The sequence below is a fragment of the Rattus norvegicus genome, chromosome 4 (assembly GCF_036323735.1).
Source record: "Rattus norvegicus strain BN/NHsdMcwi chromosome 4, GRCr8, whole genome shotgun sequence".
NCBI classification, from domain to species: domain Eukaryota; kingdom Metazoa; phylum Chordata; class Mammalia; order Rodentia; family Muridae; genus Rattus; species Rattus norvegicus.
This window is the reverse complement of record NC_086022.1, coordinates 177,583,677-177,597,135: the sequence shown is the minus strand read 5'-3', so window position 1 is coordinate 177,597,135 and position 13,459 is coordinate 177,583,677. Positions and strand designations below refer to the sequence as shown.

At 46.1% G+C, this 13,459-nt stretch overlaps 1 protein-coding gene across 3 annotated transcripts in view; it reads left to right on the top strand.

The window, feature by feature from the left end:
- St8sia1 (ST8 alpha-N-acetyl-neuraminide alpha-2,8-sialyltransferase 1) overlaps window positions 1-13,459 on the top strand; it is a 137,588-nt gene that overhangs the window by 54,418 nt on the left and 69,711 nt on the right. The window lies entirely within an intron of this gene.

Here is a 13,459-nt window from a genome sequence, read left to right as displayed (position 1 = left end):
GGAAATAGATCAGAGGCAGAGAGATGATTAAAGAGACGCAAACTAGCCTGCCATCACAGGAACAGGAGGGAAGGAAGCATTTCCTTTTCAAGTGCGAACGGATGAATTCTGTGCCTGTCACCATCCAAGAGTAATAAAGGAAAAATGTGTCTTTCTGTGGGGACCAGAAGCCATTACATCACCATGTGTGCATAATTGTGCAAAATGCTCAGTTGAGTAGGGTTTTAAAGTTACATGATGATTTCCCCGTGAGACTCTGAAATGACTAATTACTTTGCTAACGATCTGGAAAACCAGCAGCAACATGAGTTTGCCAACCCCTCTGTTCTCCCCACCCCCCCTCCCCCGGAGGAGAAGGAGAGTAGCGTATTCAAAAGCAGGTGAACAGGCTCTGCTTGGTTTGGAGAGCAAGCATGGCTTCCCCTGAGTGCACTGGTCAGCCCTTTAAAGGGCTGTGGTCAGACTAGTCGAGACTCAGAGCTTACATGCAGGGTGCCGCTGAACTGCTCCCATCATGGCAGACAGGAAGTGAAGTCACAACAGGAAGTAGTCAGGACAAGGTCTGGGCCCCAAAGGCCTTAGCAACCTACTTTTAACCAAGCACTGCCTTCTACCATTCTAGAGCCTTCCAATAATCTATCCCAAGAAACCGAGTCTCTCAATGGGTTGAAGCACTCATAAGGCATGGCCCTCGTGATCTAATCTCTGTGAAGACCCTCATCAAGGGATGCCTGACTAACCCCTATCCAGTCTGATCAGCTGGTTAATCCAGATCACAACTCATCGACTGAGTTTCAGTAAAACAAGTCCCTGGTCACTCATTCCCTAGCCCAGCCTGTGTGTCTTTACTGAGCGCACCCCCTACACACCCCACAGATGTTAGCCAGTATTCTCATTGTTATTATTCCTCTACCACTCATCCTCACTGCTGCTGCCAAGTTACAAGAGGAGAGAAAGGTGTTTATCGTAAGAGCGTTTTGGTTCCTCTTTGGGGCCATGTCCTTAGATGAGGATCTGAAGGGTGCCGTAACTTGGAGATGTCACACCAAAGCTTTGCTTTCCCAGTCTGCCAACTCCCCACGGACCTTTCGCAACTCCCCACAGCTTCATCATCAACAGTTTTGAGTTCTGACATGTGATAGTTACCTGCACAATTGCATTTGCACATATTACTGTTCCCCAAAATTTCTCTCCTGATCCCAGGACTTTGGTGCGAGCCCTGGAGGGAAAAGCCTCCGTCTTGGTGGCAGTGTGATGCTTCCCACATCATACTGAACCCATTCCCACCTACTTGTTTGCCAGGACGCCATGTCTAGGTTCCACCCAGACTCAACGGGAAGGGATCAAGGGCTCATGTACTTATATCAAAGGGCTCTGCGAATGTATGTTGTTGAAATAACTGTTGAACATGATTAGGCGTGGACACCTGACTTTATTTTAATAATTTAATTATTTTTTGATGGAACTTTTAATAAGGATTCTTGGATAAGGCTTCAAAACCTCCCAAGGATGGGGAGCCTAGGCTAAGAGATTTCTGTCATCTGAAATACTTGGATAGTTAAACTAGCCAGTTTGGGTTAAGAAACACCCAGATGAGAAAACCACACTTCTGGGTGTGTCTTTGGGAGCACGACCAGAGATGATTGGCATATGGGAAAATCTAAGGGGGACGATCCATCCTGAATATAGGTGGTGTCATTCATAGGTTGGGGCTTCAGGTGGAACAGGCATAGAAGGAAGTGGAAGCCATTACTGAAGGTACACTTCCTGCCTTCCTTCCTGGCTATCATCTCAATTCAGGTTGACCACAGACTCCTGACCATGGAAGGGCTCGCTTTAATTTTTGCAGGGTGTGTGTGTGTGTGTGTGTGTGTGTGTGTGTGTGTGTGTATACAGAGAATAAGTATGATGATTTGGTGACAGCTTAGCAAAGTGGTTACTGTGCAAGCATGAGGACCTGAGTTCAAATCCTCAGTGCCCACATAGTGGCAGACACAATTCTAGTGCAGGAGGTGGGGTACACAGACAGATGGGTCAGTGGGGCACAGTGGCCCACCAATCTAGCTGGGTTCTAGTGTGAGATACTGCCTCAAACAAGGAGGGTGACACCTAAGGTTCCCTTTGGCTTCCATGTATGTGTATACTCATGTACCTGTACATGCATCACCCCTCGACCCACACACCAGAGAGACAGTCCGTGCATTGGATTAGCATTTTCCTTATTAGTTAAGGATCTTCTATCCCTTTCTCCCTTGTTGTATGGTTCTGGGGGACTGAACCCAGGGCATAGTGTGGTAGTGCTTGAGCCACAACCCCAACTTAGGACTGTCCCTGCTAAGCCTTCATAGTCCAGCACATGCAACAATTACTGTATAAAATTTATTTTGGATTAAAATACTTTGCTTGGGAGAAGCATACACTTCTTTAGAATTGAGCAAGAAAGGCACAGGGATTATAGATACCACATCTGTGCTGATAGGATCTGAAAAATGCCCCTCTTGGTACAATAAAAATATGGTTAGCTTCTCACTTTCTCCTCATGATGAATAGTCACATGGTGTGGGTCACATACTAAACCAGTTTCTTCACAATAGTCCCCAAAGCCATGTACAGGGAATAAACACTCCACACACCACGCTAACACTGGTCTCCATCTCCTTGGTTTAATCACAGGTTCCCACTTGCTCCCCTTAGCCTGGCTAGGCTGTGCCCTTGGCCTCTGGGTAAATCCAAAATAGTTTTTGAAACTGGCCTTGCTGAAATGACAGTGCACGTTATCCCTCCTCATAGACCTGCGCTGAATGATGTGTTCTCAGCTCCTGGATAGTCCTGTGTCTCACAGAAATTTCTTTTTCCTCCTAGTGAAATCTGTATCCTGCTATAAATAGTTGTATCACTGTAGTCGCTTTCCCAAATATGCACCCTTTCAACTGTAAAGAAATTAAGGGGACTGAGTCTGCAGGGCGCAGAGCATTGGCAGATGTGTGTTTCATTATACTGTCAGGCTAGCTTTGTAACCGAATGGGAGCTTGCTTATCTCGAGTAATAGGAAAGTAGAGAGGGGGTCATCCAGGAGTGGGTCTTGGCTACTGTGTACTGTCAGATATTCTTTTGCTGAACAACACTAGCTGATAGCAAGGGAAATACCTTAGTTCCAGAATCCCACCAGGAAGAGGGAGACCCAAGATTAGTCCTGACACACTAATGCTTTTGTGTCATTGGTCAGGACTGAGTCACATGCACAGGTCTAGCTGCAAGAGAGGCTTAGTAGTCCAGGGCTTGAATTCCAGGACAACACACTGCATTTGCCGACCCATACTATGTGCCTGGCTTTTGTCACGTCATCTTGGTCTGACCTTTAAACTCTTCTGTACATTGTCATCTTTCATTTCATGGGTGAAACTAAGACTGAAAGGTGTTAGACACCAGCTCTGGTGTCCAGAACTGCTGGGCACGAAGCCGGGATGGGAAACTGAGCCAGGAAGATTTCAAAGGTTTCATGAATTCCAAAGATTTTATATGTGCCTAGGAAGATGGCTAATGTATTAAAGTGTTTGCCATATAAGCATCAATCCCTGAGTTCAATCCCTAGAACCATGTAAGGGTTGGGTGTGGCAGTGTGCGTCTATAATCCCAGCACAGGGAGGAAACATGAGAAACCTTCACTGGTGTTGGCACAGTCAGGCTAGCCTAATTGGCAAGCTTCAGGTCCAGTGAGGAACCTTTAAAAAAAAGGGAGAGTGATTTAAAAAGGCTTAGGATGTCTACCTCTGATTTCTATAGGTGTGTGTGCACGTGCTTGTGCACTCGTGTGCACACACGGACACATACACACACACAAGAAACTGCACACACACATGCACACACATATGCACACATGAAGCTGCACACACACATGAAACTGCACACATACATGTATATGCATGCACACACACACACACACAAAGCTGAACATATTCATACACACGAAACCTTAAAACATTGTATCATTTGTTTATTTCTGTTAGAGACAGGATGGATCTCTAGTAGGTGAATTATTCCCTGTCATTTGTTACTTTGAAACTGTCTAAAGACTTTCCCTCTCCCTACCTTGGACAGCTGGTGGCTTTCCATTTGTGATCATTCAGGAGAAAAACAAGAGTGTGCAGTTGGAGACTGCCCGCTCCTTCACCATACGGTATCTGTTTGGCTTTGTGTGCCCCAGTAAACCACTTGGAAGAGAAACAAGCAATTACATTGTTTCGATACTTATACAAGAGAAATCCAGATCCCCAGAGAGACTCCAACACCTCTGCATGTTGCTTTCTTGTAGGAATCTAGAATCACTTCCTCCATTATCAGTGAGAGATTCAGGAACTTACCTTTCTGGTTTGGTCAAATGATGGATAATAGAGACCCATGTCTACCCTTGGCCTTTTCCTGGTGACATTTGTGATTCTATGTAAGTTTTACTCACTATGTCCACTCTGATTTTATAATTTATAAGGTAGAATGAATGACTTCTGATCTTTAAATTTTGTGGTATTTTCAGAAGCAATCTTAAAACATGTTTAACACACATGCTATGATTATCACTGTTGGTTTTTTGTTTGTTTCATCTTGTTCTTAGTCAGGGTCTCAGGTGGGCTGGGCTGTCTGTCCTCCAGCACACTCAGTAGCTAAAGATGGCTCTGAACGCCGGATCCTCCTGCCTCTATCTACCAGACACTGGGGTTGTAGGAAGAGACTGCCATGCCCAGTTTACCCAGTACTGGGGAATAAACCCTGGACATCATCATGCATACTAGGCAAGGCTCTCCACTGACTAAGCCACATCCTCAGCTCCTATTTGTTCTCCTCTGTCAAAGCATTTGTGGACTTGAGCCTTTCCTTGGAACTTTGGTGACACCAGAGAGTGATGTGCAAAAGCTCCTCACTAACCAAGGGCCGAAGTCAATTTCCCAAGACAGTGTAGGATTCTGTTGGGTGTAGGGCTCTGGGGAATGCAGACTGCTGATGAAAGTTATAGATTCAGAAGCACATACATCTCTGTTGTTATAAAGCGTTGATTCAGTAAACTGAGCTGGCGGTTTTGCAGTGGATTGTTGTCCGTCTTTCTCCAAAGAGCTACTGAGAAGACAGCTGCATCATGAGAGGACTGTGGAGTAGCTGCCATCTTTGTGTTTAGCTTTCATGGGCATGTCTTTATATGGGTGCTTTTTGCTAACGTGGATGCCACGCACCACTTGTGGGCCTGGTCCTGTGAAGGCCAGGAGAGGGCATCTGGCCCCTTGGAACTGGAGTTACAAGCAGTTGTGAACTTGGGACCTAAGCCCTGTTCCCAGACTGTTGTCTGAAGGGACAAGCATGGTCCACAGTTCTCGAGGTTTAGTCGTCCGGAATCACTTCTGAGATAGCTAGCACCCGGTTCTCATCCTGGGCTCCACAGACAGAAATTCAGCCTGTCTGTGGAGAGTGAGAATGGATCCCACGAGGCTGTCGAGTTTTTCCCAGACAAGATCTTTAGGTTTTATTCTATATTATGTCTAGCTCTATGGAGCCCAACTACAACAGAGGAGTCAAAAATCTAAGGGAAGGAGAGGATTGGGCACAGTGTTAATTAAGGAATCATCTTGGCAGCTTGTTAGAAAGTGGGTGTGGCTATGTGGTGGAAAAGGTTAGGATGGGGAGTGCTTTTGGGAGCAAGATAACGTTTTGTAAATTGAAAATGAATAGTTTTTTAAGTATAAGATTTTGATTCCTCTTGGATCTAAACTCGGGGTTTTCAAGCTTTCTGTTCTTTATTAAGGTGGGAAAAGGTGTTGATGTTGAGGTAATTGTAGTTGAATTCGGTAAGAGTTTTCCTGCAGTGGCTAACCCACTCTTTCCATAACAGCATTAATTACCCATCATGGCTTAGTCATCTCTTAAAGGTATTATAACATGATTAAATTTCTACCTGCCTTTTGGAGGGGTCATTGAATCCACAATGGAGCTGAAGGAAAACTTGATGTTCTTTCTTATATCCATTTAGAAATTTCCCCATCATCGACGTTAGGCTAGCATCTCCTCAGGTGTAATGGAATCGCTGCCCAGCATCCTCCAGACAGCTCCTAATGAGCTCCTTGCATCACACTGACCTCCTCTACCATCCATTTTCCAAGCCACTGCCCAAGTCACCGTTCTTAAAGAGCAAGATAAGACTCTGCCTGCTCATGCTTTCCCCTCAGCACTGGACTATGGACTCATTCATGTTGAGACAAAGGCAAACTCCTTAACTGCTGTCCACCCCCATTTGACCTGGTGTCATCTGGGCCTCTGGGACCAACTTCCACATGGCTGCTCCTGTCCTCATACTTAATCTTACTGGTCCTCATAAATCCCACGCGTGCTCCCTGATTTAACAGAGATCCAGACACACAGTCCCCTTTCCTTGAAGCTCCTGGCCTCCTCTTCATTAAGTTCTGATTATCCCTTAGATTTTGTTTGAATTTCATGTTTGGGATCTGTGTTTCAGTGCACAAGGCCCTTTCTCCACTTCTCTGGAAAGCTCTTAGAGAAGACACTCAATTAGGGTAGGTATCTCTGCGCATAGCATTGCGCTTAGAATGTAAAAGAGACTTCATACGTTTTAGCAGGAATAACAAGTGGATAAATAAGTGAACGAGTTGATTCCCGGGTTTTCTTTTTTTCTCACAGACACGTTAACATCCATTCGAGAGTTTTTCTTTCATGCCAGACACATCCAAGTGAACTCAGTATCTTATAATGTTCCTTGTGTGTTCAATTTTCTGTTTTGCCAGCTCGTTATCTGTTCATATTTGTGCCTGAGCTCCCACCCCCAAATGTTCTGCATGTCCTATTCGACTGGCGTGCCAAGGCCTCTTCTGAGCTGCGATGCCGCTCCTCTGCTTAGTGCCGTTCATTATCGGAGTGGAGGTGACAGCTGTACAGGGGAAGAAGTGTGTTTGGGCAGTCCCAGCCCGAATCCATGGGAAGTCAATACAGTTATTTTCAGATGGCTGCTACAATGTGCTCCTTCTGTTACTGTGTGCATTTTTCTGTCCCTATGCTCAAATCCCTATAACAAGCAGTGTAAGGAAGAAGGGTATATTTTGGATTGCAGTTTGAGGGTGCACTTCATCACCAGGGAAGGCACAGGAAGCCGTGGGGGCTGTGGCTAATGTGGCAGAAGTGCCAGCCATTGGTTCACATGGTTTTGGACTAGGGAAACAGACAAAGGTCAGCTATAAGGGAGGCCCGCCATGTTCAGAGGCACAGTCCTTCTAGTCTCCTTCCCACTAAAGGCCCCACCACCTTTCCAAACAAAGCTCCCAGGAGAACGAGAGCTAAAACACAGAGCCGGTGGGGAAGTTTTCCACCCAAGCCTTGATTTAACACATGACTCCATGTCACTCCTGACAGGTAATATATCATTGCGGTGTCTCATTGGGTGTTGTGAAATACCCAATCTGTGGGACAGGGTAGGGAGAAATTGCTGTTTTGCCAGAAGATTTATATGGAGACATCGGCATGGCCCGGCTCTGTCTACCTTCTAACCAGACAAACATGATAAAAAGAGTCTAGGGCAGAGCCCTAAGAACCTGGCCTCTCAGCCTCCCTGTTGTTGGTTTCAGCACCAATGCTAAGTACGATGTGGTGCTCTGCCTTAATTCAGTTCCCCGACATCTGATCTTTCTGGATCAGTTTCCCCACAGAACACATGCGTGGGGCTCATGTTTTTAGATTAACATATAGCCTGCATGTTTTCCAGTTATCTTGGCTCAGCTGGCGGAGGAAAATATCTTTTCGTCTTGAAGCACTCTGGAGCCAATATGTTTAGGAAACGGGCCAGTCGATACAGCCTCCCAGCAACCCCTTGCCAGAGACAATCATATTTTTCAACCCCTGGGAGCTTCTACCACTGAAGAGGTTTTAGCAGCAGGAACAGAACAATACGCCTTTGACTTGAAAGTTTGGTGACTTTCCTGGGATTAGTAAAACGTCATAAACTTAAGTAATTTCCAAAAGTTCCTTTTTTAGACTGTAATCACATTTTACGGAAATGGTCCTGAGAGGGAAGTGCCAGGGTGCTTAGCCATGTTCAAAGGCCAGCCAGGAATGGGTCGAGAAATTAAGTAAATCCCAGCCATTAGCTTCAGATGTATCTGGTAGCTTTATGGCCGACCTTTTGTTTGAAGAACTAATAGAAGCGGGGAAAGACTTAGAAGACGAAGGGTTATGGCTTCAGAAGATAAACACTGAGCAAGCAAGATTTATAAGACATAGGATGCATGAATGGGAGTCAGAAAACCTTGGGGAGGAAGGCAGACAGTACTTCACTAACAAAAAAAGGGGGGGGGGTGGGCCTAATGCTGTAGATCATGGTGGCCATGTGTTTGAAAAGAACATACTCAAAGGGAATAAAAATTGTGTTTTGGAACCTACAGGACTCTTGCCTTTCTACTTTGCCAGATGGTTGACAGGAAACTAGTGAGGAGTTGGGGGTGTCCACGGGATTAGGGTGTAGGGAAGGCAAGTGTGGGAGGCTTAAAGAAAAGTGACCAGAAGCAGAGATGTTCTCAGAGCAGGGTGGGTGACTGGCATTTTCATGGTCAAGACCTTGGTAGTAGCAAGGACTGTGCCTCCTAAGTGCCAACCTTGGCATGTTTCGTTGCCATTGTATTTAATTACTAATAGTCCATTCGTTTGTTTACTTATTTATTAATATGTGTACCTGTGCGTGTGTGTGCACATGTGTGTGCACACCAATTGTGTGTAGGTACTTTTAGGGGTCAAGGGTCAGAGGGCATCAGACCCTGGAATTATTAGCAGTTGTAATAAGGTAATAATTACTCAGGTAAGCTGTCCAACCTGAGTCCTGGGAACCAAACTTGGGTCCTCTGGAACAAAAACGAGCTCTCTTAACCCCTGGGCCATTTCCCAGCCCCTTATTTAATTAATTTAATAGGCAGTGGAGGTATTTTCTCTTTTCACAGCTGAGGGAAGCTGAGGTTAAGACACAAGTGCTTAGTGAGCCCCCAGGGACCCTGTGAGTTGTCCACTGCACTGCTCTTGGTCTTCATGTACACAGCCATGGCTGGTTACATGACGTGGGCCGTTTTTATGAACTGCACCTCTACAAGACCGTTGTTGAGTGTTTGGCTCACGTGAACAATACACGGAGGACTTGCACATGGTATCATTCCACCTCTCTGCAAAGTCTTCTCCGATGAAGTTACTCCTGAAAAGCGCTGAGAGACAGATTGGCCAGCCCCAAACTTGATAGGGCTTCTGAGGTTTTCCTATCAAGTTTGGTGTATTCAGAAAAGACAGCTTCAAAAATTAGGCTGTCTGTGCATACTTTTTCCCATAGAGTTGGTTAAAGGATATATGAGCCAAAGGACCCTTCTAGGCCACTGGGGGACAACCAACCAAGGGGTTTCACCTTCCTGAAGTTCTGGTTGGCAAAAAAAGGGGAAATTTAGCCATCCATGAGAAATCCAAATCCAAAGAAACCAACCTCCATCACACCCAGACCACATTCCTTCTCACTCAGACCCACCCAGACCACACCCTCCCTCACAACCAGACCCACCCAGACCACACCCTCCCTCACAACCAGACCCACCCAGACCACAACCTCCCTCACACCCAGACACATCCAGACCACATCCTCCCTCACAACCAGACCCACCCAGACCACACCCTCCCTCACAACCAGACCCACCCAGACCACAACCTCCCTTACACCCAGACACATCCAGACCACATCCTCCCTCACAACCAGACCCACCCAGACCACACCCTCCCTCACACCCAGACCACACCCTCCTTCACAACCAGACCCACCCAGACCATACCCTCCCTCACAACCAGACCCACCCAGACCACACCCTCCCTCACACCCAGACCACACCCTCCCTCACAACCAGACCCACCCAGACCACACCCTCCCTCACAACCAGACCCACCCAGACCACACCCTCCCTCACACCCAGATTCACAGTTAACACACTCTCCCTCACTGTCATAGAGAGAAACTGCCCTCCCTCAGGGAACGTCAATGCCAGAGAGATGGTGTAAGAAAAGGCACATGCAAGTAAATAGGGCCAACACATGGAAAAATAGGCCTTCTGGTGCCTTTCCAGTTTTGCTTCCTTTCATACCTAGCAGTTGTATAACTAGAGCAAACTGATGGCTGCTTACAATCTACAGAGACTGACTGATCCCTGTCCCCTTACCTCTGGTCTCTTCCTTCTCTTCTTGGTTTGTTGAGACAGGGTCTCAAACTGTAGCCAAGGCTAGCCTGAAATTTACTATGTAGCCCAGGATGGCCTGATCATCAATGATTCTCTCAAATCAGCCTCCCGAGTTCTGGGAGTTCAACTCTGAGAGTTCTTAATGAACCGTGTTGGCATGAGCATAGCGTGATGACACACATATAAAGGTACCGTGATGAAATCACCACTTTGTAGGTTGACCTGACAAATCAGGGACGAGGAGAAGAATAAGTAAGCACTCCATTTTAGGGGAACACTTTACATTTTAAATCTGTTTTTAATCTTAAATTAGAAATGGAAGATAAATTTATTTAAGTAAATGGATCCGGTCACCTAAACATGTAACATTTCTAGGTAAAATATTTAGGGAACAAATGAAAATCCACATACACACACAAATGTAGTGTGTTAGAAAAAATACCCTGCACAGTGAGTATTTCTATAATTTGGTTTTGTGTGTGTGTGTGTGTGTGTGTGTGTGTGTGTGTGTGTGTGTGTCTGTCTGTCTGTCTGTCTGTCTGGTGTGCATCTACTTGTGTACAAGTGAAGAGCTCACAATAAGGTGTCTGTTATGTCTCTCTCCGCCTTATCTCCTTGACCTGGAATAGCTCCCTGTCCCCTAAGCTTGTTTTGGCTAGGCTGTCAAGCGCTCATCTCTGCATCCCCCTGTAGTACGACTGGTTACAGAGCCACACCCGGCTACTCTTTGCTTTGTTTTGCTTCTGTGCTGGAGGTTGAATGTTAACCTCCTGACTAGGATTACCTTCTAGAAGGCCGTGGACCCCGAGTCAGGGTTCAACTCATCCCTTTTGCGGTCCAAATCTTCGTCATTCGCTGTTTAGACGACCCTGCCTTCCCCCACCGATTAATGTCCTGTAAATCAATCACGGTGTAACGGAGTCTCTTGAATTCTAGTGTAATGAGACCTGGAGTCGATTGTTGAATTATCCATGCATTAATAAATGAACACTTTATCAATATGACCCAGGAAATCCTGAGGAAGCAATGCACAGCCTTCTCTTGAGTAGACCCTGCTTGAGCACTCACGACCTGACCACACCTCGGGGTGTCTCCTCAGGAAATGATTGGGTCAGTGCTCAAGGCCATGGGGCAGCAGGAGTGGTACGGTGTGGACTGGGTTGATAAAGTTATCTCTTCAAAGGCAGTCTGGAGTTTCTGTAGAATTATCTGATCTTTATTATCCATATCAAAGAGGGAATAGACTTGGCTGATAACCAACCCCTGAGTCGCTGCCACAGTTATAAACAATCTCAATTCAACATTTTTTTGTTGTCAATGGAACTTATGATCCTTCTGCCTGAACCACCAAAGGGCTCAAATGATAGACAGGTATGTGCACCACCATCGTTCAGAGGTATGCGGAAAATGACAGAGAGCGCCCAACACTAAAGAATTGATTAAGTTGTGAATCAGCACTGCAGTTTAATAACACGCTGGCATTCTGAAACAGAAAGAGACTCATCATACATAAGCCACCAAGGCAGAATGCAAAGTATTGGAAAAATGAGTCTATCTTGGTTTAGAAAGCATAAGAGACGTCAGCAGCACAGGGCTAGGGAATTGCAGGGAGTGATAGGTGAGTACAAGAACATTATCAACCAACCAGACCCGCCCCCCCCCCCCCAGAGCTCCCAGAGACTAAACCACCAACCAAAGAACACACATGGAGGGACCCATGGCTCCTGCCACATATGTAGCAGAGGGTGGCCTTGTCAGGAATCAATGAGGGGGAGAAGCCCTTGGTCCTATGAAGGCTCATTTCCCCTACATAAAAGCAGGGGGTGGATGGGAGAGGGAGAAAAAGGGATAACATTTGAACTGTAAATACATAAAATATCCAAAGAAAAAATCTTTGGACTTTTTCTTTGTCATGTAGAATTCTGGGTTTGTTCTGTAGAATCCTGGGTGTGTGCCCTTGTTAAACTATCTTCTAAAGAGCCTCATTTCAGTTGAGCCCCAGAAGTAGGGAAGTTTCTCATCCATAGGCAAGAAGTTCCCCAAAAATGTGTGTTCTCTACCCTGAAACACGTGTGTTCTCACATTTTTTCCTGTAATTTTGGTTTGCTCTGCCCATGACCACCATCCTTTGAGTAGCTGAGTCTACTGTAGTCTTGCTCAAGCTCTAGAGAACCACATACAAGCCACATCATTCCTCCAGATGGACTTGATCTGGCTGCTGCTACTGTTGAAGAACCGTTTGAAGCATCTGCCGAGGTTTTGTGTATGTCCGTATATACATGTGTTTGTGCGAATGTTCTTGTGAGTGGAGTCAGCCTCAGATACAATCGTGTGGGCGCTGGACACCTTGGTGTGTGCATGGGAGGTAACTGAACCCGTGCATGCCCGTGTGGAGACTAGAACAGAATGCTCAGTGTTTTCTTCTATCGCTTTCTGCTTATTTGCCTTGAGACATGGTCTCTTACTGAACTCGGGGCTGGTCACTTTTCTAGCATGGCCAGCCTGGCCAGCAAGCTTTCAAGATGCAGCTGTCTGTGACTCCCATGTATGTACAGACGCATCCAGTCATGTTTAGCTTCAATGGGTGGTCACAGTTTGAACTCAGGGCCTTGTGTTTGCACAGGTGTGGACAGGATACGGATGTTGGTCCTGGGTGGTGAGATGGGTCAGGGAATGTTCTAGGGCTGAGTACTCTCTATTTTTTCTATTCCTATGACCAAATACTTGATATGAAACAATGTAAAAGGTAGTGTTACCTGGGTTTGTAGTTTGAGAGAGTCGTTATCATGGAGGGAAACCACTGTGGCAGGGGTGTGAGGCAACTAGTCTTAGGAATAGCCAGCTAGAGACCACAGATGATAGAAATGTGCAAGTTCAGGTGGGTCTTCCTTCCAACTGCAGCCTTTCTGGAAATAACCCCAAACGCGCACACACACACAACACACACACACACACACACACACACACACACACACACACAGGAGAGGGAGGGCAAGGTGTTATTATGAGTAGCACACCAGAGATGACTGCTCAGACAGTTTGCAGACAGTTGAAAGCCCTTATTCCAGCCGACTAGGACCATACCCAAGTTTTTGGGGACCTAGATGTGGCCCCAAATGCCCAGGAAGCAGGATCTTTAAAGGCAGAAGCTACATCTGGGCAGCTGCAGGAGGACTTCAGTTTGAAGCAAGCAGTTTTAACAGAAGCTATGGAAAGTG